We start from the raw sequence: 24,747 nt of genomic DNA on the forward strand, positions 1-24,747 counted from the left end.
ACAGGATTATTTAAGTCTTTTGTTTCTTCTTCTATTAATTTGGACAATTTACATTTTTATAAATATTCATCCATTTAATTTAGAGTTTTATTTTTATATATATATTTAATTCAGTTTTATTGGCATAAATTAAGCAAATAGGTCCTAATAATTGCTTTAATTTTAACTAAACTTTATCTTTTCTGTTTCTTACATCACAGATGACAAATAGTGGGGTGTTTAGAAGGGGGGGAATCAACATAACTGATCAATATGTTAAGAAAGTCTTAAAACATGTGGAGTGTTTAATACCTGTAGACCCTCCCACCTCTACCAATAGATGGGTAGGGGACTTTACCTCCTTCATTTGAATCCTGTTTGAGTGTTATAATTACTTTTGGTTTTTAAATGTGTTATTTTTCCTGCTTTTTGTTATAGTTACTATGAATATTTTCTTCTATGCTTACTTCATTCTGCATCAGTACATAGATACACACATACACATAGAGATTTATCTATCTTTAACTTTCCCTGAATTTATCATTTATGAAATGCATCATTTTTTATAGCCCAGTAGTATTCAATTAGATTCATGTTAGCCTTTTCCCCAAGTGATGGGCATCTACTGTGTTTTTGATTCCTAGCTATTATAAAAAGTGTTATTATGATTTTTAGAGAATATGAAGAATTTTTCCTAACCGTGAATTCTCTAACCGTGAATTTCCTAACTGTGAATAGAGTCTCTGGTTCAAAGGGTATGAACACGTGAGTCACTTAATTTGCATAATTTCAAATTATTCACCAAAATGTTTGTCCCATTTCACTGCCCCAACAATAATATATTAGTCTGGCTATTTTCCCACAATCCCTCCAACACTATTGGCATTTTTTGTGCATTTCTACCAATTTGCTTATCTTAATTTATTTAAAGATTTTTTAAAATTTTGAATTCTAAACTCTTCCCTTTGAGAAAGCAAATAATATATCAGTTATACATATGAAATCTTTCAAAATATTTTCCCTATTACTCAAGTTGAAATAAACTTTTTTAAAGAAAGATAAAAGAAAGTGGAAAAAATATGTTTCCATCTGCTCTCAGAGTTCATCAGTTTCCTCTCTGGAGGTGGATAGCATTTTTTTGTCATAGGTCTGGAATTATCTTGGATCATTGTATAGAAGAGAGTAGCTAAGGTAAATATTATTATAATATTGCTACTTCTATGTACAATCATCTCCAGGTTTTGCTCCTTTCTCTCTGAATCAATTCCTATAGGCCTTGTCAAATTTTTTTTTGATATTTAATATTTTATTTTTTTATTCTCATTTTGTACAAATTTTTTTACATTAATAAAATATTCTTATTTAAGAGTAAACGAAATACCCCCTCATAAATATAAACTTGCTTGAGTGATAAAGTAAAGGGGAAAGAAAAAAAATTAAAATTAAAAAATAATAGTAATAATTGTAGGTATGGCCAGGTGGCGCAATGGACAAAGCACCAGCCCTGGAGCCACGAGCACCCGAGCCCATATCCAGCCTCCTAAACCCAACAATCACCCAGCTATGTGACATGCAAGCTACCCGATCCCCACTGCCTTGCAAAAACCAAAAAGAAGAAAAAAAAACCACCCAAAATAAAATAAAATAGTAATAATAGTAAGGGGTGGCTAGGTGGCAGACAGAGCATTGGCCCTTGAGCCAGGAGCACCTGGGTCCAAATCCGGTCTCAGACAACCAATGATCACCTTGCTATGCATCTCCAGGCAGGCCACCCAGCCCCATTTGCCCTGCACCCTCCCCCAAATAATAATAATAAAAAATGTGCTTCAGTCTTTGTTCCAACACCATCAACTCTGTCATGGGTGGATCACATGCTTTATAAGTCCATCACAAAAGTTACTTCCATATTTTTCCAACATTGCCATTGCTGATCGCAACTCCCTCCTTTCTTATTTCTCCACTACCATGTACTATATTTTCTCTCTCCTTTCACTCTGGCTCTTCTGTAGGGTCGCTGAGTGGCACAGCAGACAGATCCCTGGTCCTGGGGCCAAGAGGCCCTGAGTCCCCATACCACCCCTTAGGCCCAGAATCCACCTGGCCCTATGGTCCTGGGCAGGCCATCCAGTCCCAGCCCCTTGCAAGAAGTAAAAAAAAAATGTGTTATATCTGACCACTCTTCCCCCATGGTCCATCCTCTCCTCCTTTATTCACATCCCCCCCTTCCCCCTGCTCCCCCCTCCTTCTTACTCCAGATGTCTATACCCCATTGAGTATATATACTGTTTCCTCTCCTAGCTACCTCTGATGAGAGCAAAGGTTCCCTCATTCCCCCTTGCCTCCCCCCTTCCATATCATTGCAATAGCTCATTGTAATAAAGAAAAATCTTATTATATGAAATATCTTGGCCTATTCTCCCTCTCCTTTTTCTTTCTCCCATTACATTTCCCCTTTTTCCTATTGACTCCATTTTTACACCATATTTTATCTTCGAATTCAGCTTTCTCCTGTGCTTCAACTATAAAAGCTCCCCCTACATGCTCTATTAACTGAGAAGGTTCATATGAGTATTATCAGTGTCATTTTTCTATGCAGGAATACATGCAGTTCATCATCATTAAGTCCCTCATATTTTCCCCTTCTCCAATCTCTATGCTTTACCTGAGTCCTGTATCTGAAGATCAAACCTTCTGTTCAGTTCTGGCCATTCCAACAGGAACATTTGAAATTCCCCTGGTTCATTGAAAGTCCATCTTTTTCCCTGGAAGAGGACATTCAGCCTTGCTGGGTAGTTTATTCTTGGCTGCATTCTAAGCTCTTTTCCCTTCAGTTATATTATATTCCAAGCCCTATGAGCTTCCAATGTAGCTGCTACTAAGTCCTGTGTGATCCTGACTGCAGCTCCACGATATTTGAACTGTGTCCTTCTGGCTGCTTGTAATATTTTCTCTTTGACTTGGGAGTTCTGGAACTTGGCTATAATATTCCTAGGGGTTGGTTTTTTGGGATCTCTTTTTCAGGGGGATCGGTGGATTCTCTCCATTTCTATTTTGCCCTCTGCTTCTAGAATATCAGGGCAATTTTCCTGTAGTCAATCTTTGAAAATGATGTCAAGGTTCTTTTCCTGATCATTACTTTCAGTTATTCCAATAATTTTTAAATTATCTTTCCTAAGTCTGTTTTCCATATCAGTTGTTTTTTTCAATGAGATATTTCACATTTTCTTCTAATTTTTCATTTTTTTGGTTTTGAAGTATTGATTCCTGATTTCTGGTAAATTCATCAATCTCCCTGAATTCTATTCTTTGTCCGAAGGATTTGTTCTCCTCAGAGAGTTTTCTTATCTCTTTTTCCATCTGACCAGTTTTGCTTTTTAAAGCATTCTTCTCCTCAATAACTTTTTGAACTGTTTTATCCATTTGACCTAAGCTGGTTTTTAGCATGCTATTTTCTTCAGCATTTTTTTGGATTTCCTTGACTAAGCTACTGACTTCATTTTCATGTTTTTCCTGCATCTCTCTCCTTTCTTTTCCCAGTTTTTCTTCCAACTCCCTCATTTAATTTTCAAAGTCTTTTTGGAGCTCTGTCATAGCCTGAGCCCAATTTCTGTTTTTCTTGGAGTCTTTAGATGCAGGAGCTTGTGCTTCCTCATCTTTAGACTGAATATTTTGATCCTTCTTGGGCTCATTTGCAAAATATTTCTCAATGGTGTTCCTCTTATTTCTCTGCTTGCTCATTTTCCCAGCCTGGGCCTGTTTTTGGGGTGCTTCCTGAGCTTTTGGGACACTCCCAGAAGGGTCTCAGCATGTGAGGCTCTGTCCTCCCTCCTGGTCTGTGAATGACCATAAGTGCCCCCCCTCTGCCATGGGGCTGAGGTGGAGGGGGCCCCTGCTGTTCTATGGGGGGGGGTGGCTAGACTGCGATCAGGATCTGAATGTGGTCAGAGCCCCAGAGTCCTGTTCCAGAGGCAGAAGATAGAGCTCAGCAGTCTTTCTTCACTCCCCTCCCTCAGCTCAATGGGCTCATGCCCTGGGGACTCCTGCTTCTGTTTCCGGATCTGGGCTACTCCCTGTGTGTCCTGAGGGCTGGGCTCCATGTGCTCGCTCTGGCAGAGGCCCCTGCTGTTCCCCCACTTTGTGCCCAGTGCTCCCCAGGGTGTAGCTCAGGAGACTCCCCGGCTGCTGTGAGCTGCGGCTCCCAGCACCCTGGGGCTGCCTCCGGGAGGCTGAAATTCTTTCGCTCTGGCAGGCCACCCCTCTGGCGGGCTGCCCCTCCGGCCCTGGGGAGCAGAGCCTTTCTGCTCTTTTCCACGTTACCTTGAGTAGGAGAACTGCCTCACTGGGTCCCTTTGTGGGTTCTGTCTCTCGAAAGTTTAGTTAGAGTCCTTAGTTTATAAGTTTTATCAGAGAGCGCCTAAGACTTGACCCTTTCTTGTCGCCATTTTGGCTCCGCCCCCCTTGTCAAGTTTTTTTGAAACCATCCTGCTTGTCATTTCTTATAGAACAATAATATTTCATCATTATTTTATATCATAATTTATTCAGCCATTCCCCAATTGATAGGTATCCCTCAATTTCCAATTCCTTGCCATTACAAAAAGAGCTGTAGTACATAAACTTTTCCTTTAATCTCTCTGAGATACAGATCTAGTAGTGGTATTGCTAGATTAAAGAGAATGCATAGTTTTTATAGATCTATGGGCATACTTCCAAATTGCTTTTCAGAATGGTTGGAGCAGTTCACATCATCGATAATACATTATATCCCTGCTTTTCCATATCCTTTCCAGCATTTGTCACTTTTGCTTTTCCGTCAAATATGGAAAAACTCTTTGAGTTTGAGAGTTGCTTTAATTTCCATTTCTCTAATCAATAGTGACTTAAAAGCATTTTTCAAGAGAGTATTGATAGCTTTGATTTCTTCTGAAATCTTCCTGTTCATATATTATGACTATTTATCAATTAGGGAATGGTTCTTATGGCTCAGTTCCCTATTCATTTGAGAAGTGAGGCCTTTATCAGAAAAACTTTCTGTTGACAATTTTTTCCTCTTAGTTTCCTGCATTTATTTTAATTCTGGCTGAATTGGTATTGTATATGAAAAAATAGATTTCTCTTTATGTAACCAAAAGAATCCATTGTATATTCCACAATCCTCTTTATCTCTTTTTTGATCATAAATTCTTCCCTTATTCATAGATTTTCAGCTAATTTTTTATATGCTCCCCTAATTTGATTATAATATATCATGAATTATGTCTAAATCATTTGCCCATTCTTTTTTTAATTTTTATTTAGTTTTTCTAATTACATGCAAAGGTAGTTTCTGTATTCATAGTTTTGCAAGTTTTTAAGTTTCACATTTTTCTACCACTCTCTCTTATCTTCCCCTTCCCATGTCAGGAAATAATTTTATATAGGTTGTACAAGTCATATACCCATGATAACCATTTCTTGGTAGAAATTGTGTGATGGTTATTTTTGCCAATTTTACAAAATTGTTTATATATCTTGAATGCCAAACCCTTATCAGAGGAATTTGACGCAAAGATTTTTTTTCCTCATTCAACACTTCCCCTTCTTTTTTTTTAGATGCGTTAATATTTTTTGTGCAAAAGCTTTTTAGTTTCAAATAATCAGTGCTCTATTTTATCCTCTGTAGTTGCCTCTTGTTTGGTTTAGGATATATCTCTTACCCCTTTAATTTTTTTAATAGTATGTTCTTTAATATTAACATCATGTATCCATTTATAATGTGTATTGAAGAGTTCATTCTTCATATGTGATACCTGTCTAAGGATAATTTTTGCCAGATAGTTTTCTACTTTTCTCAACAAGTTTTTTAAAAAATCAAATAGAAATTTTTCCCTTGATAACATATTTTTCACCTTATCAAGCCCTGGTTATTGAGTACTATTGATTCTGAATCTCTCTAGTCTCTTCCATTGATCTAAATCTCCGTTTTTTTAAGATAACATTTTATTTATTCCCCAATCAAATGTAAAAACAATTTTTAGCATTTAAGTTTTGAGTTCAAAATTTCTCTTTTGCAACCTTCTTGACTCCCTACCCAAGGCAGTAAGCAAACTGATATGTTCAATCATGTAAAACATACTTCCTTATTAATAGGTTTGTAGAAGAAAACACAGAGCAAAAAAAAATAAAGAAAGAAAAAGGAAAGGGTGTTTAAAGAAAAGTATGTTTCAATCTGAATTCAGTTTCCTTCAGTTCCTTCTCTGGAAATGTATAGCACTTCAAATAAGTTCTTCAGAATTGTCTTAAATTATTGTGTTGCTGAGAATAGCTAAGTCATTTAAATCATAGTACATTATTGCTGTTATTCTGTACAATGCTCATCCTATTCAGTTCATTTTACTCTGGACCAGTTCGTGTAAATCCAAGAAATCATCTTGTCATTTCTTATACCAATAGTATTCCATAACATTTATTTGCAACAACTTATTAGCTATTCCCTAATTGATATCCCTAGTCTAAAAGGATTAAGTCTTTGAGTTACTGTCAATTTCCAATTCTTTGCCACCACAAAAAGAGCTGCTCTAAATATTTTTATATAAATAGGTTCCTTTCCCTTTTAAAAAAAATCTCTTTGGGATATAAACCTGTTAGTGCTATTGCTGGGTCAAAGGATATGAACTTTTATAGTCCTTTGAGCAGAGTTCCAAATTATTTTTCCAAAAGGTTGAATCAATTCACAACTCCAATGGTGCATCAGTGTCTCAATTTTCCCACATTCCCTACAACAGTCATTTCCCTTTTTTTTTGATATTAATTAAATCTGATAAGTGTGGGATGGTAAATCTCAAGAGTTGTCTTATTTTAATTTCTCTGATCAATAGTGATTTAGATGATTTTTTCTGTACAACTATGGGTAGCTTTGATTACTTCATCTGCAAACTGCTTGTTCATATCCTGACTGTTTATCAATTGGAAAATGGCTCTTATTTTTCTAAATTTGATTCAGTTCTCTATATATTTGAGAAATGATTCTTTTATCATAGAAATTTGCTGTGAAATTTTTTTTACAGTTATGATTATTGTGTATTTTTCTCTCCATCCTATATTTTCCCATTTACTCTATTCTCTCTCTCTCTCTCCTTTCACCCTAAGTGTTTTGCTTCTAAATACCATCTTCCCCAATCTCACCTCCCACTTCTCTTATCCTATTCCCCAACTACTTTCAAATTGGGCAAGATAGATTTATTGCCTGAGTGTATTATATTATTTATTCCCTCCAAGCCAATTGCAATAAGACTAAGATTCAAATCCTCTTTTGTTCCCCATGCTTTTCTCTGATGTAAAAGCTCTCACACCTCTTTTATGTAGGATATTTTCTCCCATTCTCCCATTCCTTTCCCCTTCCCCTGGAGTATTACTTTTTCTCATCCCTTAATTTTATTTTTTAGATAATCATCTATCATATATAACTCACATCCTGTCATGCCCTCTGGACTTTTCCTTCTAAATGCCCTAAAAATGAAAATAAACTCTATCATCTTCTCATATAAGTTTAAATTTACTGAATCTCTTGTTTCTTTTTCCTGTTTGTTTTTTTATGTTTCTCTTAATTTATATTTGAATGTTGAATTTTTTTTTAGTTCTAGTCTTCATTAAGAATGCTTAAAAGTCCTCTATTTTATTAAATATTCAGTTTTGCTGGTAATTATTGGTTGCAAATCTAGCTCTTTTGCTCTTTATGTAATCTTAACAATGGTTCTATGATATTTGAATTGTTTATTTCTGGCTGCCTGTGCTATTTTCTCCTTGACCTGGGAGCTTAGAATTTCATTATGATATTCTTGGGAGTTTTTATTTTGGGAACTTTTTCAAGAAGTAACCAGTGGATTCTTTCAATTTCTACTTTACCCTGTTTCTACACTATCAGAACAATTTTTCCTTGTAATTCCTTGAAATGTGATATGTAGATTCTTTTTTGATCATGGTTTTTCAAGTGGTCCAAAAATTCTTTAAATATCACTCTTTGATCTATTTTCCAGCTCAGTTGTTTTTACAACAAGATATTTCATCTTTTCATCTATTTTTTCTTCTTTTTTATTTTATTGTTTCTAGCTTCATGGAGTCATTAGTTTCCATTTGCATAATTCTAATTTATTTATTTATTTTTGAATTTTACAATTTTTCCCCCAATCTCATTTCCCTCCTCCCCCACCTCCCACAGAAGACAGTCTGACAGTCTTTAATTGTTTCCATGCTATACACTGATCTAAATTGAATGTGTTGAGAAACACCTTTTTTTTCCTTTTGGAAAAAAATAAGAGATAGCAAAATTACATAATAAGATAATTTTTTTTTTAATTAAAAGTAATAGTCCTTGGTCTTTGTTCAAACTCCACAGTTCTTTCTCTGGATACAGATGATATTCTTTATTGCAGATAGCTCAGAATTGTCCCTGATTATTGCACTGATGGAATGAGCAAGTCCATTAAGATTCATCATCACCCCCATGTTGCTGTTACAGTGTACAATGTTCTACTGGTTCTGCTCATCTCACTCAGTATCAGTTCATGCAAATCCTTCCAGGCTTCACTGAATTTCCATCCCTCCTGGTTTCTAATAGAACAATAGTGTTCCAAAATGTTTGTTAAACCATTCCCCAATTTAAGGACATTCACTCAATTTCCAGTTCTTTGCCACCACAAACAGAGCTGCTATGAATATTTTTATACAAGGGATGTTTTTACCCTTTTTTATGATCTATTCAGGGTATAGACAAGGTATTGTTGGATCTAAGGGTATGCACATCTTTATTGCTCTTTGGGCATAATTCCAAAATGCTCTCCAGAAAGGTTGGATGGGTTCACAGATCCATCAACAAAGTATTAGGTGTCCCAGATCTCTCAACTGCCTTCCAACATTGGTCCATAATTCTAATTTTTAAGGAATGATTTTCTTCATTGAACTTTTGTATCTCCTTTTTCAACTGGCAAAATTCTACTTTATAAGGCATTCTTCAATGATTTATTTTTTTTAAAAAATCTTTTTTCCATTTGACCAATTCTGCTTTTTATGTCATTCCTCTCCTCATAGGATTTTGTGCCTTTTTTTAACCATTCATTTTTTAATGCATATTTTATTCAGTATTTTTTGTGCTTCCTTTACCAAGTTAACTCATTTTTAAAAATGATTTTCCATGATTCTCATTTCTTTTCCCCCTTTTTCCTCTACCTCTCTTAAGAGTTTTAAAACCGGGGTGGCTAGGTGGTGCAGTGAATAAAGCACCTGCCCTAGAGTCAGGAGTACCTGGGTTCAAACCTGGTCTCAGACAGTTAATAATTATGTAGCTGTGTGGCCTTGGGCAAGCCACTTAACCCCATTTGCCTTGCAAAAAAACCTAAAAAAACAAAAGAAGAAAAAAAAGAGTTTTAAAACTTTTTTTGATTTTTTTTTCCAGGAATTCTTTTTTGGGTATAAGAGCAGTTCACATTTGTCTTTGAAGTTTTGGATACAGCAGTCTTGATTTTGTTGTCTTCCGAGTTTGTGCTCTGATCTTACTGTTACCATAATAGCTTTCTATGATCAGAATATCTTTTTGTTGTTGTTGTTTGCTCATTTTCTGCCATATTTTTTGACTTTTAACTACGCTAAAGTGAAGTGGGGCTCTGCTTCCAGGATGGGGGGGGGGGATTTAGATTTTTTTTTTTTGTGCAGCTGTTTTCAGAGCTAGGTCTGGGACTTCTAAGTTTTAAGTTCTTCCAAAATGCTATGATCTAAGGAGAAATGTACTTGCTACTCTCCTGACCTGTGCTATGATCTGTGAATAACGATAAGGATGCTATTTAGCCCTGGAACTGCGACCTGGGTCCTGTTTCTTGTGTTCTAGTGCTCCTCCTTGTCCTGGGACTGCAACCCAGGTCTATGATTCACAGCCTCCCAGGGCCAGGAAAAGGTCTCCTGTACTCTCCTGTAAATACTGCATTATACTTTAGTTACTTTAATCTTTTTTAAGGTAAATCTGTTGCACTGACTTTCTTCTCCTCCACCATGTTATTGTCCTTTAGGGTTTTAATAGTTTCTCTCTCTTGTTTTTTTTTTTTCTGTTTACATATTTCTACCACTTTATTTTTTTGACTCTCAGTCAGAAAGATTCCTCCTTCCTCTCCTCCCTTTCAACTAGTTCTGCTCATTAGTTTTTAATTTCACCCTCATCCTCTGGATCATGGCCCCTATAATCATCTGCCCTCTTTTTTTCATACAATCAAAGCTTTCCAAGATATTTTTTTTTCAAAATTTCCCCCACTGATCAATACCTTCTTTTAGACCTTTCATTTCCTACATTTGTTTAGAAATCTCTCTGGTTCCATGCTCTGTTAATTCTTCCAGATGCCAAATACCCCAAGGATTTCAGCTATAAAGTCCCCTTCCCTCAATGAACAACTTCAGCAGTGTATAGTCCTCATCTTGAAGTAGAGAAAAAATTAGAGAAATATGCTTTATAATTATTGATACTGTACCCTCTGTATTGACCATGTGTCTTCTCCTACCCCAATCTTATTGTTCAGGTTATTGAGATGAGGTCAACTTTAACTTTAAACCCCTTCTTATCAACAAAACAAAGATCTCTGTCCTGGCCTGAAAGAATTAAGAGTTTGTGCTTCTGCCCCTCATCAACATATTTTTCATTACCTCATCCTCTGCTCTCTCCTACCCACCCCCACCTACATCTCCCTTGTCTCCCTAAGTCCTTAAAAGTTCACTCATTTCTCAGTTGGCTTGCTTGTCTTCTTTGAAGCTAGTCCACTCTTATGGAGCATAATTCCCTCTTTTGCTCCTACATTTTCTCTTATTGCTCATCTTCTCATGGTGGCTTTGGTTGCTTATGTTGTTTGGGTTGTTTATGTTGTTTAAGTTGCTTAGGAATAAGTGCCTTTAAGCTTTCTTTCCCCTTAGCTTCTGCCAATCACAATAATACTTAAATACATCTTTTTGTCCCTAAAATTTCTTCTGGGTCAGAGTTGATCTTTGACATGAAATCTGTCATGTTCTGCCTGAAACTTTATTGAGTCACATTTTTCCCAGGCAATAATCTCACTCACCCAAAGGAGAATCCAGCAATGGAATGATCTCCAACCTCCAAAAACCTTTTTTCTTCTTCTCTTGTGTCTTTCCCTGTATGTCCTTACCCATTCTGTAGGCTCTTCTCTTTCTCATACCACAGAGGTCACTTTTCCCTCATTGTTGTTAATCAGATTTCCCCCTTGTTTAACTCACTCTTCTCTAAAATTTGTTTTCCTTTTCTCCTTACATTTACATTCCAATACTATACTATGGGCCTATAAAAGAACCTCTAGGCAGTTTGTTGCCAGGTTTTGTCCTTGATGCCCCCTTACCATCTCTTCACTGATTTCTCTTCAGATTTCTACTTTCACCCTGTCTCCTTTTGCACATTTAGAAAGAAAAGAGTTTCTTTTACTATTGCTGTCTGTATTTATTCACTCCTTCTGTTGTTTGGGGTGGCTGAGATGTAAATAACTTATTTAGTTCTGGTTTTCTTTCTAAAAATATTTCAAACTATAACTAAATACCCATATTTTGTACTCTGTGGTTAGGCTCAGATTTGCAAAATAGGTCCTTAAGATGCAGCTAGAGCTCCAGTGCTCTTTGCAACACATTATTCCATTTCTTCTTCCTTTTTCTCCAATGTGGTTTGAATCCAACCTTTGATACTCAATTAGGCTGTAGACCTTAGACAAGTCACTTAACCCTGACTGCCTCACATCCAGGGTCATCTCCAGTTGTCCTTATTCATATTTGACCACTGGACTCAGATGGCTCTGGAGGAGAAAATGAGACTAGTGACTTAGCACAGCACCCCCTCATTCAAATCCAGTTCATGTATTTACCATGGCATCACTTCCCTGATGTGGTCTGCTTTGAAAATGGACAAACTTGGGGTGGCTAGGTGGTACAGTGGATAGAGCACTCTGAAGTCAGGAATATCTGAATTCAAATCAGGCCTCAGTCATTTAATAATTACTTAGCTGTGTGGCCTTGGGCAAGCCACTTAACCCCATTGCTTTGCAAAACCTAAAAAAAAAAAAGAAAATGGACAAACTTAAGGGTTCCTTCCCTCCCCCAACCTCTCTCAGAAACCTAGTCAATCTTTAATTCTTTCCATTTGAATTTCATTTATTTAAGTTCAGAAGTTCTGGTAAATGCTCCTTCTAGATCAATTTTTGCTTCCTTGTTCTTGCATTCTCATTTTATTGTTTTCACTTTTGTTTCTTTGGTAAGACTTTCCATTGCAGACTCAAGTTTTTCTATTCTGCTTTTTAGTTTTGCTCTGCAGGACATAAATTCAGCTCTCATGATTCTTTATTTCTCTTTTAAACCATTCAGGAACAGTGTGTTATCATTTCATTTTCTCTTCAACTTCCATGGGATTCTCAGCCTAATCAATTGTTAGATCATCTCCCTTCATTTTCCAATATTTATGCATAGATGCTTTAAGATCTAGAGGTCAAATTTCTTTTTTGTTACTATTTTTTCTAGGTCTTTAAGATTTCTTCTTCCTGTACTCTTTGGTATTGTCAGTCCCACTCACATAACATTTTCCTCATTGCTCATTTCAGACTTTCACCTCTCTGATTGTGGTTTCTTTCAGGGCTAGATTTCAAAGGATCTCAGTCTCCTTCCAAATTGGGGAATTCACAGCTCATCAGCCTATATCTCTAACCCAACTGATTTTGGTGGTCACAACTGGCTCTAGTTATATGATGCATTCTTCTCTCATGGTTGATGGAATCCTGCACAGCTCCCCATATATCCTGGTTATCTGTCACACTTAGTTTTTTCTAGCACCAGTAGTATTGTTTCCAGGCTCTAATACCCAGTGTGACTAAGTTGAACCAAGAAAACTTACACAACTAGAGCTGGTACCGATATAGCATTGAAAAGAGGGAGGAGGAAACATTTAAGAGAGGTGGGAGATGATATAAGCCCATGTCCTTTGGTCTGCTAGTGTAACTTTGCTGGTAATAATATAGAAAGTGGAGAAGGTTCAGTGTCAATTCCTTAATGGTTTTTTAAAAACCCTACTTCAGGGGGTAGCTAAGTGGCACAGTAGATAAAGCATCAGGCCTGGAATCAGGAGGAGCTAAGTTCAAATCTGACCTCGGACACTTGATAATTTAGCTGTGTGACCTTTAGTGTGCAATACCATTGCCTTTCAAACCCCCCCCCCCAAAAAAAAAAAAAACAAACAAAACCTTATTTTGGATTCAGGGAAACAGATGAAGTTACTTTATCTTTAGTATACAGTTCCAGTTTTGGAGAGGTTTGAAAGTTCAACTCATGGAAACCAGAGAAAATGTCTAGTCTTCTTTGTCACTGGATTGCTTCCAACTGCCATAATTTTCAATATTTGTCTATTCATGCTTTTTAATTTGGTTTTCTTTTTTCTTTTTTTTTAAATCAAATGACCAAGCAGCTTAATTTATGATATTGTTGGTTTCCCCCCATAAAACTGGCCTCTAGTAGTTCAATGGTCTTTTTGGTAAACTTTCAATCTAATTAATCTCCCTTTTGATTTGGATTTCTATTTTGGTTTCACTTGTTCTTTTTCACATTTTATGCATTGCATAACTAATTCATTGATCAGATGTCTCTTTCATTGATAAATCATTTTTAGAGAAATAAAATTTCTCCTAAGTACTTGCTTTGAATACTACTGCATTCCACAAATTTTAGTATATTTTTTATTAGTAATGAAATTGTTTTGATGTTTTGTTCTTTGACCCATTCATTCTTGAGAATTAGATTATTTAATTTCCAATTAATTTTTAATGAATAATTCAGAGCGTTTTTTAATTGAATGCCATTTTTATTGTACCTGAAAGGGTGTATTGGATATTTCTGCTCTTCTGCATTAGTTTGAGTGGTTTTTGTGCTCTAATACATGGTCAGGTTTTTTTGAGAGTGCTATATACAACATAAATAAAAGGTATACTCCTTTCTATTCCCATTCATTATTCTCCAAAAAACTATGATATCTAACTTTTCTACAATTCTATTCATCTCCTTAACATCTTTCTTTTATTTTATGTTAGGATTTATCTATCCTGTATAGTTTTACTATCTAATTCCTACTGTAATTCTTTAACTTTCCCTTCAAGAATTTGGATGCTATATCATGCTATATATGTTCAGGATTGAAATAGCTTCACTGTCTATGATACCTCTTAGAAAAGTGTAGTTTCCCTGATTATTATCTCCTTTAATTTTGTACTTATGCTTTTTACCCTCTGATTCCATCTGGGCAGTTTTCCTTTATAATTTCATGAACAATGATGTTCAGGTCTTTTTTGTTTATCATGACTTTCAGATAGTCCAATAATTCTTAAATGATCTTCCCTCAATCTATTTTGTAGGACAAATGTAGAGCAAGGTCACATTTTCTTCTATTTGTTGATTTTTTTGACTTTGTCTTACTGTTTCTGATCATGATTGCGACCTCTGCATTGTTTTTTTACTGAGGCATTGTTCTAGACCTTTATTTGAACTCTATATGTGTCTTTCTGTCCTAAATGTGTCTCTTATAAACAAACTATTATTGATTCTGGTTTTTAAGCCATTCTGTTATCCTCTTCTGTTTCATGAGTGAATTCATTCTATTTATAATCCTAGCTATGATTGCTGTTTACTTTTCTCCATCCTATCTTTTCTATTTCTATTTATCTTTTTGGTTTGTTGCTTTGTTTTGTTTTTTATTGCTTCTGATCACTGCCTCCCTTAATTCTACCCTCCCCTCTTATCATTATCACCCATTTCTCTTAGTCCCTTCTTCTACTCTTATCTTATTAAGATGCTTCCTATATTCAATTGTATGTGTATATAAAATGTGCATAAAACAGGAAATAGGTAAATATAAATGAAAAATACATATTTCAAGAAAATAATGCACATCCATCTTATAATCAATTTAGAATAGAGTAACATTCAATTCTTGCCCATTCCTTACCCTCCCCACCTGTTGTAAAAACTCTTCCATGTGTGTCTCCAGAATGTGAGATAATTTCTCCCTTTCTTTCTTTTCCCTCTTCTTCATGCATTCTTTTTTCTTAGACTTCCATTTTTCTTTTGAGTTCAGTTCAATAAAATAAACTCATATACATGCTCTCTGTCTAAATAGATGCCTTCTGTTTTTTTGTTTTTTGTTTTTTGTTTTTTGGCAAGGCAATTGAGTTGTGTCTAGCCAAGGTCACACAGCTAGGTAATTTTGAAGCATTCTAAGGCCAGATTAAATTTAGGTCCTCTGGATTCCAGAGTCAGTGCTCTATCTAGCTGCCCAAATAGATGCCTTCTAATTTCCTTAATGATTAGTTGTTAGGTATTCCATGAATCATCTTCCCCTTTGTGAGTATAAACAGTTTAACCTTATTAAGTTCCACATGATTTCTCACACGTGGTTACCTTTTTTATGTTTCTCTTTGTTTTATGGTTGAATATCAAATTTTCTATTCAGCTTTGTCTTTTCATTTGAATACTGGGAGATTTTCTATTTCATTAAATAATCTTTGGCTCTTATGGGATTGTACTCAGTTTTGTTGGGTAGGATATTCTTGGTTGCAATTCTAGCTCTTTTACCTTCTGAAATATCATATTCCCCAGCTACCATTCCTTTTATGTGGAAGCAACTAAATCTTATGTGATGCTGACTGTGGCTCCATGGTATTTGAATTATTTTGTTCTGGCTACAATGTAGATTTCATCAATTTAGGAGCTCTGGAATTTGGCTACAATATGTCTGGGAGTATTTATTTTGGGATGTTTCAGGAAGTGATCAGTGATGGATTCTTTTGATTTCAGTTTTACCCTCTGATTCTATCTGGGCAGTTTTTCTTTTAATAATTTCTTGAACAATGAAGTCCAGGTCTTTTTTTTTATCATGACTTTCAGATAGTCTAATAATTCTTAAATTATCTTTCCTCAATCTATTTTGTAGGACAAATGTAGAGTAAGTTCACATTTTCTTCTATTTGTTCATTTTTTTTACTTTATCTTACTGTTTCTGATGTGTTGACTTCCATTTGATCATTTCTAGTTTTTAAATGTTATTTTTTAAAATGAGATTTTTATACATCTTTTACCAAACTATTAATTCACTTTTCATAATTTTCTTGCATTGCTCTTCATTTCATTTCCCAATTTTTACTCTGCCACTCTTATTTGACTTTTTTTAAATTTTTTGCAAAGCCATGGGGCTAAATGATTTGCCCTAAATGACAGCTAAGTGTCTGAGGTCAGATTTGAATGCAGGTCCTGCCATTGTACTACCTATCTGACCCTCTTATTTGATTTTTGAAATCATTTTTTGCTCTTTTAAAAATTGTTTTAATCTTCTAGAAATTCTTGGTTGGCTAGTGTTTAATTTGCATTTTTCTTTAAGACATTGCTTATTGAAGTTTTCAAGTCATTGTCTTTTTCTGAATTTTTTTATTTGAGTTACCCTGCCACAATAGAAGCTTTGCATGGTCATATTCTTTTTGTTTCTCTTTACTTAATTTTTCAGCCTAATTCTTGATTTTGGACCTCATTTTAGAGCTGGGCTCTGTAGGGGAGGATGGCATGAACTTCTGAAGCTCTGTCTGGGGTTTGTAGATTTTTCAGTACTATCAAGTGGTGAGATGGGGAGGTGGTCTAGTAACTTTTTTCTTGGTTTGCTTTTTGGTGTTACTCAGTATGGTGACTGTGACCATTTGTCTTTGTCCTTGAATTGTAACCTCGAATTTGGTAATGTGAGACAAAGCTGCCAAATAGACCTAGATCCTTCAGCCAGTGCTAGCACAGGAGTTGCTGTAGATTCTCTTTCTAACCTTTTACCATGCTTGGATTATGATAACTACTAGTTTTACCACTACTCTAAAGCTTATAAATCCATGCAGCCTCCCTCTCCTCCTAGCTAGTTCCCAACACAGTGTCATAGACCTTAGATTCTTTTTAAGTTGCCCTAGAATGGAACAATGATGCACTAAGATATTTATACTGTTGGCTTTTCTACTCAGAATTCAATATGGTGTTTTGTAGAAGAGGTTTTGGGGCAAATTTGGCAGTTGTAACCCTTAATTCCATCATATTAACTCTACCTCCATTCCATCATTATTACTATGAAACATAGGATTGTATGGAAATGACTTACTGAAAAGAGGCATGTCATGGAAATGCTCTTGATTCCAATTAAAAATCTCTCTTCTGCGCCAAATGGGATAGAGCAACAATTATTATGTTCAGACACCAAATATTTGCTGGACATTTATCCTGGAGAAACACCACTAAGTCTTCTAATTAGTGATTCATAGACAGAAGTAGAACTGATCAATAAGAAACAGTGGATGTTAAATATGAGAGTAACCCAATGAGATTAGCTCATAGATTGTATATACTCAGACTTTTCTTCTTCATGCTTCTACTGAGTAAGGGACAAAATATGACATTTACTATCAAGGAACAATGCAATTTCTCAGCACAAATTCCCATCACACTTTCCCTACTGGGATCTGTGGAATGTCCTTCTTGGGTACAATACCCTGATTATACTAAACAAAAAAGGCAAAAATGATGTGATCATCATTTCTTACAAGTTTTCATAGCCTAATGTGCACTAATCCACTTACTGGAGTCAGTTAAATCTGAAAACCAGTTCAGAAAATAATATCCTGGTCTATTATTCAGCAACACTACCACCCAATGATGTTACTCTTCCCAGACCATATTTCTAGAATATATGATTTGTTTTTTATGAGTCTAGAAGAACATATTGTACCAAAAATGAAAATCATTGTCAAATTATAATTATTTATGACTAAGCTGAGTTATTTAAACTTCCCAGTGTACATGCCTATCTCACAATCTGCACTGTAACTAGGTCCCCTAGAAAAATCTGGGAGGTATCTGTGGAGCCAAGTGAAGATTCTCAACTTTGTTAATCAAAGATAATTACTGTAGTGATAGAGGGAATATGACAAGCAAACAAATGAGACAAAACTTCCTACCTTCAAAATTCATTCCTGTTTCCAGCCTGCAAGAAGGCCACTACTGTACTGGTGAATAAAGTTCCAATATTGGCTCCCATGATGATGGGAATTGCTGTCTGTACTGTCACCACTGTCAAAGGAAAAACTGGTAAATGAGAGGGGAAAATGTGGAAGTTAACAGGAAAAAGTTTTAGCAAGTTAAGGAATAAGCTTTACAAAAAAAAAGTAGGAAAATTATCTAGTCCAACCATGACCAAGAATAGGAATCCTTTCTACAAGGTCTCCAAGGAGTCACTCATTCAGGTTTTTCCTGATCTCCTCTGAGACCAAGTGTCTAAAGGCAGGGCAGGGCAACTGGGGCTTTTCCCATAACCAAAAAACTGATCCACTGGCAGCAATACTGTGTATGGGGTGGGGGGTGAGGGTAGGGGTGGTCACTTTTCCAATGGTGGCTGTAGCTACAGCTCTGTCCTGAGATTGCCTCTTCCCATTTCAGCTTAGAATCTTCTGTCTTAGAGGGAAGTTCATTATTCTCTTTTTTTCCTGCACAGGGAAGCTAATCTCTTGACTCCACATCTCTTCTTTCCACTAGAGGGGAAAATTGACATACATTCACCAAAAGTAGGGGAGGAAACCCTGGTCTTGGGATCTGGAGAGATCTGTTCCAATTCAAATTCATTTGAAAAATAAAGAAGCATTTCAAAAGGATCTGAATTATCTCTGATAGAAAAAGAAATCCACTCAAACTGCCATCACATTCAAAACACTGACTCAAACTCAGCTGGGATAAATATAAGATAGGAAAAAAAAAGAAGAGAAAGGAAATAAGTTATACTGAGCTCCCCTCTCCCAAAAAAGAGTTGTTCTATGATTAGTCTTCTTTGCTTCCAGAAATGAGCATTAAAGATTTCATCCAAGAATATAAAACACAATCCTGCCAGCTATTACAAAACTAGGTACAGGACACACATAGGGACAATGGAGACAGAGAATCAGCTTAATGGAAGGTTGGAAAAAAAAAAACCAGAAAGACAAAGATTAAAGATCAGGGCACATTGTGAATAATGACATGATTATATCATTTGGAATGAAATTCTTTGAATGAAACCAGGCTTGCCTAACCAACAAGGTTCTTGGGGGCAGGAATAAGGGGAAGTGGGGAATGGGACCGACTTACATGAAGAGGACACCATGGTAACAGTGATGGATGTAGACATGCTAGAACTTTGCAACAGGATAGTCAAGATCACACCACTCACCAAGCCGGCCAAGGGATTGTAAAGTATAAATTCATCTTGAAAAAGTCTGCTAGCCACTTTCCCTACAAAAGTAAAGACTTTTTTGAAAAAAAAAATATATATATATACACATATATATATGTATATATCTTAAATATATATGCAGTAGAACCTCAGTTTACAAGTAACCTGGTTTTCATATGCTTCACAGGATAAGGAAAAATGTTTTGCAAAATTTGTCTTTGCAGGATGATCAAAAATTCTCAGTACAAACATCATGTTTGGTCTTGATAGCTTGTGAAGGAATGACACTCAACTAGAGCAATGTTTGGGGGTTTTTTGTTTTGTTTTCATGTCAAGCAAAGGAAGCTCACTCAACACATGCTATCCATTTCTCCTAATATACTATCCCCATGGACAGCCTCTGTCTCTTCTCACTATTCACAATCATCCCCTTTTCTCATGCTCTCATTACCTCTTACCTGGACTCTTGCATAGCCTCCTAATTGGTCTACCTGTTTCAAGTACCTCCCCTCTCCAATTCACTCAGAAGCAAACATAAAGAAAAAAATCAGTGAGTCAAAACATGAAAGTGATTCTAAAAAATGAAAAATAAGTGAAGACAGCAGCATTAGTCTTACTTTTAGTGAAAAGTAGCTTAAGACATTGAAATCTCCAATGTTCTCATGGAAGGAGATTTTCCTTCCAAGCAATAACCCTTCCTCTTCCTTCCTCTTGTCTCCCTCTTGCCAGTCAGAACTCTTTTCAAAGGTAAAGTGCAGGTTAATTTGTTTTATTTTTAAGTTTATATTGTGTACTAATCACTGCTATTGCATTTCAAGTAAATTAGGGACAAAAAAATTTATTTAAAACTATAAATAATTATTTTGTTTGAATATTTGAGGGGATATGGATCATTTGACTTTACATTTATTTCGAATGGGAAAATTCACTTTGCAATATGAATGAATTGCATAATGAACGGAATCTCTAAACAAATTAAATTTATAAACCAAGGTTCTACTACATATAAATATATATATATATATATATATATATGTATATATATATATATATATATATATATAATATAGTGGCTGGTTGGGGATGTTGCTTCACAGACCAAAGGCTGGGGCCATTGTGTGGGAATTCAAGAGTGACTTGCCAAGGCAAGCAATGTGGCAGAAGGCAGCAAGGATTGAATTGGATTTTAGGAAATCAGGAGTCAAATCCTGCCTCTGTCTCACTCGGTGAACATAAGCAAAGCACTTTGCTTGTCTGAACAATAAATGCCATAGAAATATCCATTATCATCATCTTTTGCCATGAATCTCATCAACTTCTCTCACTCCAGTTTAGAGTCTCTGCTGTATGAGGACAAACCCACTAGCTGTTCCCTCATATATAGTTACAGGTTCCTGGCCTTGGAAGAATTACTCTGGCCTGGAAAGGTCTTTCCTTCCTCCTTCACACCCTCCCCAAGAATTCCTTCTATTGGAGTATAGGGGCACTCTCTTGTTTCATAATGTTTCCCCCTAATTCTGTCCTTTACCAAGCTTCTCTATTGTTTGAGGACTTCTGAAGCAGTTGGTTGATGTAGTACATAGAACACTAATCAAGAAGACATGAGTTCACATCCAGCCTCAGACACTTAATAGCTGTGACTGGAGACCCTAAACCAGTCACTCAATCATCCTCTCTGTTTCCATGATTGAAAAATGAACCTACCTTGCAGCAAAATGAGATAATATTTGTTAAGACCTGAGCACAGAGCCTGGAGCATAGTAAGTAGTAAATAAATACTTATTCCCTTTCCCCATTTGGGTTATTTAAAGTATATCCATTTTGGGGTGCTCATAATTAAGAACCTAAATCCTTTTCATGTGCATGTTGTGTTATCCCAACAAAATTACAAACTTCCTGAGGTTAGAGATGGGTCTTCCAATTTCCTTTGTATGTCGCCATTCATGTCCCAGAGTTAGTCATAAGAATGGCAACTCATTATTAGTCTGCAGAGTGGAAGTATGAAGATTAGGATTTACACAAAGGAAATGAAGTAGAGAAAGAAGTCAATTGTCTAAATGTTGGAGTCAAAAACAAATCATCTATCTAATATAGCAGTTGAGTCAACAATGTAGTAAGCATACTGGGCCAGGCTGGAGAACACACACACACACACACACACACACACACACACACACACACACACAAGCACAAACACACCAACTGTCTCTGCCTTCAAGCAGAGATTATTTGGAGATAGTCCTGGAAGAATTTATGGGAGAGAATATAGGAAAGAGTGAGATGGAGAAGACTTGGACAAAATGACTCCAATTCTTCTCATTTTCTTAGTGTAAATTGGACTCATTTCACTTTTCCCATAGATATTGCTCTTGCTGTCAAGACGGTACACAATGCATACAAATGCATCTTACATAGATTCTAGTCTCAGAAACTAGAGGTTATGTTTCAAATATTCATAAAGAGATCAAAATTCAGACTCTTCCCCCAAAACCTTAATTAGATGGCTTAAATGCTCTATTACAAAGTCTTCTTGCAAAGATTTTTGAAACCTAATTCCTATACTGTTTCACTTCCAGAAACTAGAATCTAAGTAAGGTAGGGTGAGCATTGGTGAGGGGAAAGAAGAAATGGAGGAAAATATGAATCAAGAAGCATTCATGTCTCTGGAGTAGAAAAAAGATGAGATCACTCAGTCAGAGTACAGATTAAAAGAAGGGAGATTACTTAGGTTGAGATTGCTTGTTGATGGGAAAAGTCACCCAGAAACCATTGACCCTTTCTGTTGCTTGGCATACCTCCAATTAGCTGAAAAGCACTGCTGAGAATATCCAAGGAGCAGAGAAATATGCACAGAAATAGCAGGATGAGAAAAACTTTTAAGAACCCTTGAAAGATAATTAATTTCCTTGAATTTTCTTTCTCTGAAAAAAAAAGGAAAGGGTTATTAGATATCTACTATGTGCCAGTCCCTGTCTGAAGCATTATATAATATTGCTTTTATTTGATGTAAGCATGTGTGTATGGCTTATCCATGTGCATTTGCATACACACAGAGGATCTGGCATTTTGTACAAGAATTTCCCTTCTCTTTCTAGTCAAGAGAAGGCAGGTTGTGATTGTTAGCTTTGGTGATGCATTAGAAACTTCATTTTAAGAAATATGCCATTCACTTAAAGCGGTGTCCTAAAGCCCCCTCTTTAACAAAATGCTACATTTCTGGAGAAGTTTTTTGATACCATAAACAAATCAAGACCACATCCTTATCTGAATCATTGACTTCCTAAGTGCTGCATACAAGAGGAGCAGCCTGCTCAGGACTCTAAAGGGGTCAATATCAGTCAAAGCTCTTCAGAAGGACATTTGGGGGTTACTTTGGAGTATTAGGCTTCACAATAAAAATAAGTTTCGCTTTTGCAAAGACTTTTTGGCCTCCAAAATAATTACTAATGATTTGATCAGTCTGCTTAAGTGCCCACCACCCCTCTCCAGAACCCAACAATGGTCCTTATTCTCATAGATTCAAAACACCTGCCCCCTCTTCTCACTGGTCCCTGGGCTCCATGCTGGATTTCCTCTTTGCCCAGTATTCCTATTCCAGTTTCCACTTTTCTGCCCTCCTTCATTGTCAATAAGTACCACTTCTCTTCCAAAGGCCCAACTAGTTCTATTCAACAGTTAGATGAGATAATCATTCATTCATTCATTCATTTAATAATCATTTTTATGAGCCAGCTATGCAGAAAGATGTTCCTTGTCTTCATAAGTCGTAATCTATCAGGATTGTAGAATATGCCCAAATATGAAATAGTATGCAAGAATACGAGAGGTAGAAAATATTATGGTAGGAAAGAAGTAAGGAAAAATAGTAACAGCTAACTTGTATAGAATGCTTGGAATTTGTATAAAGATTACATACATTTCATCTCATTTGATCTTTGCATTAACCTTATAAGATAGGTACTATTATTACTCCCATTTTATAGCTGAGGAAACTGAGGCTGAGAGAATTCAGGTCATCTTCCTAGATAAGAGCTAAGAGATGCTTGAGGTCTATTCATGCTCAGGTGTTTAGGACTCCTGGTCTAACATTCTCTACAATGCATCTCCTAGTGTACACCTTTTTTTTTTTTGGTGAACATGAGAGAGTAGGCATGATGATGCTTATATATCTCCCTCTCACTTCAGAAATTATCCTCCTTAGAACTTTTATGAGCACATCCTGGAAAGCAGGAGAGAGCACTTTCCCCCTTTTTTCCATCTTGCCTGATATTTCAAGTCTATACATTTGCCCATTGTCTTGCCTCTGTGCTACTGATCCTTTGGAGTTGCTACATTCCCCCAAGGCAAGATTAGATATCAGTTTCATTTGTTTTGTATCATCCTAAGCACACAGTCATAAGCATAGATATATTTGATCAATTGTATTTGATATCTATAATAAAATTAATCCTTAAGTCACCAACAATATCCATATAACTAACTGACAGCAAATAACAAATACAACCCAGCACTGGCTCAGGTTCACTTCTTTCTTCCAAAACTGAGCCAAGCAGGTGTGGATGACTGGAACCAGAAGCAGTGATGGGCAGTGAGATGAGAATCAACTCAGGGTCTGGGTTATAGTCCATTTTTATATAACCCAAAGTTCATCCTTGTGTCTTGTACATAGAGGATTCCAAAAATGTTTGTTGAATGAATCATAATATAATAGCTGTTGGAAGGAACCTTATATCCTCTAATCTTCCCTTTGAATTCTTTCCAAAAATCCCTTGTCCAGGACTTCCCAGGCAAAATGGTGGAGGTAAGCTAGGAAATTCCCTGAGTTTTTCCCAGTTTCCCTCTGAGACAACTTTAAATGAATTTTCTAAATATACTATGCACAAAAAGACAGAATAAAACAACTTTTCAGCTCAATATATCTTGGAGGGACTTCAGGAAAGGTCTGCCTCATTTAAGAAAAAGGGGAGCACAGTCTAGCATAGGCAGAGAATGGGGAAACCAGCAGGAGGCTCTTAGCCACAGCGCAGCTAATAGCCAAGGTCCCTGGGTCCGGACTCTGTAGGGTTAGTTATATAGCTGGCCAGCAGTGAGGACCCTAGTCCCATAATGGAAGGCATACCACGAGCCCTAAAACATCATTACTACTGGCAGGGACAGTACTGGGTCAAGCCAACCTAATGCAGGTGACAGCACCTGAGGCCCCAGTGAGGAAAACCAGGGATCAGACCCTTGTGCCTTGCGAGCAGAACACAACTTTTAAAATGAACAAAACCCCAAAAAGAGCCCTAACTTTAGAAAACTACTAGAGTAACAGGGAAGATCAAAATGCCATTTCAGAAGAGAAAGCAGTAACAAAATGCCTACATGTGAAGAGTTAAAGAGGATTATAAATTGATCTCAAATCCATCAAATTCTCTTGGAAGAGATTAAAAAGGATTTTAAGAATCAAATAAGAGAGAGGAAGAAGAAAAATTGGGAAAAGAAATATATGAAAGAAT

General features: G+C 36.2%; 1 pseudogene; it reads right to left on the bottom strand.

The window, feature by feature from the left end:
- LOC141519289 (sodium-dependent phosphate transport protein 2B-like) overlaps positions 1 to 22,872 on the bottom strand; it is a 42,926-nt pseudogene extending 20,054 nt beyond the window's left edge.
- Between the last annotated feature and the right edge of the window lie 1,875 nt (positions 22,873 to 24,747).

The sequence above is a fragment of the Macrotis lagotis genome, chromosome 3 (assembly GCF_037893015.1).
Source record: "Macrotis lagotis isolate mMagLag1 chromosome 3, bilby.v1.9.chrom.fasta, whole genome shotgun sequence".
Lineage (NCBI taxonomy): Eukaryota > Metazoa > Chordata > Mammalia > Peramelemorphia > Peramelidae > Macrotis > Macrotis lagotis.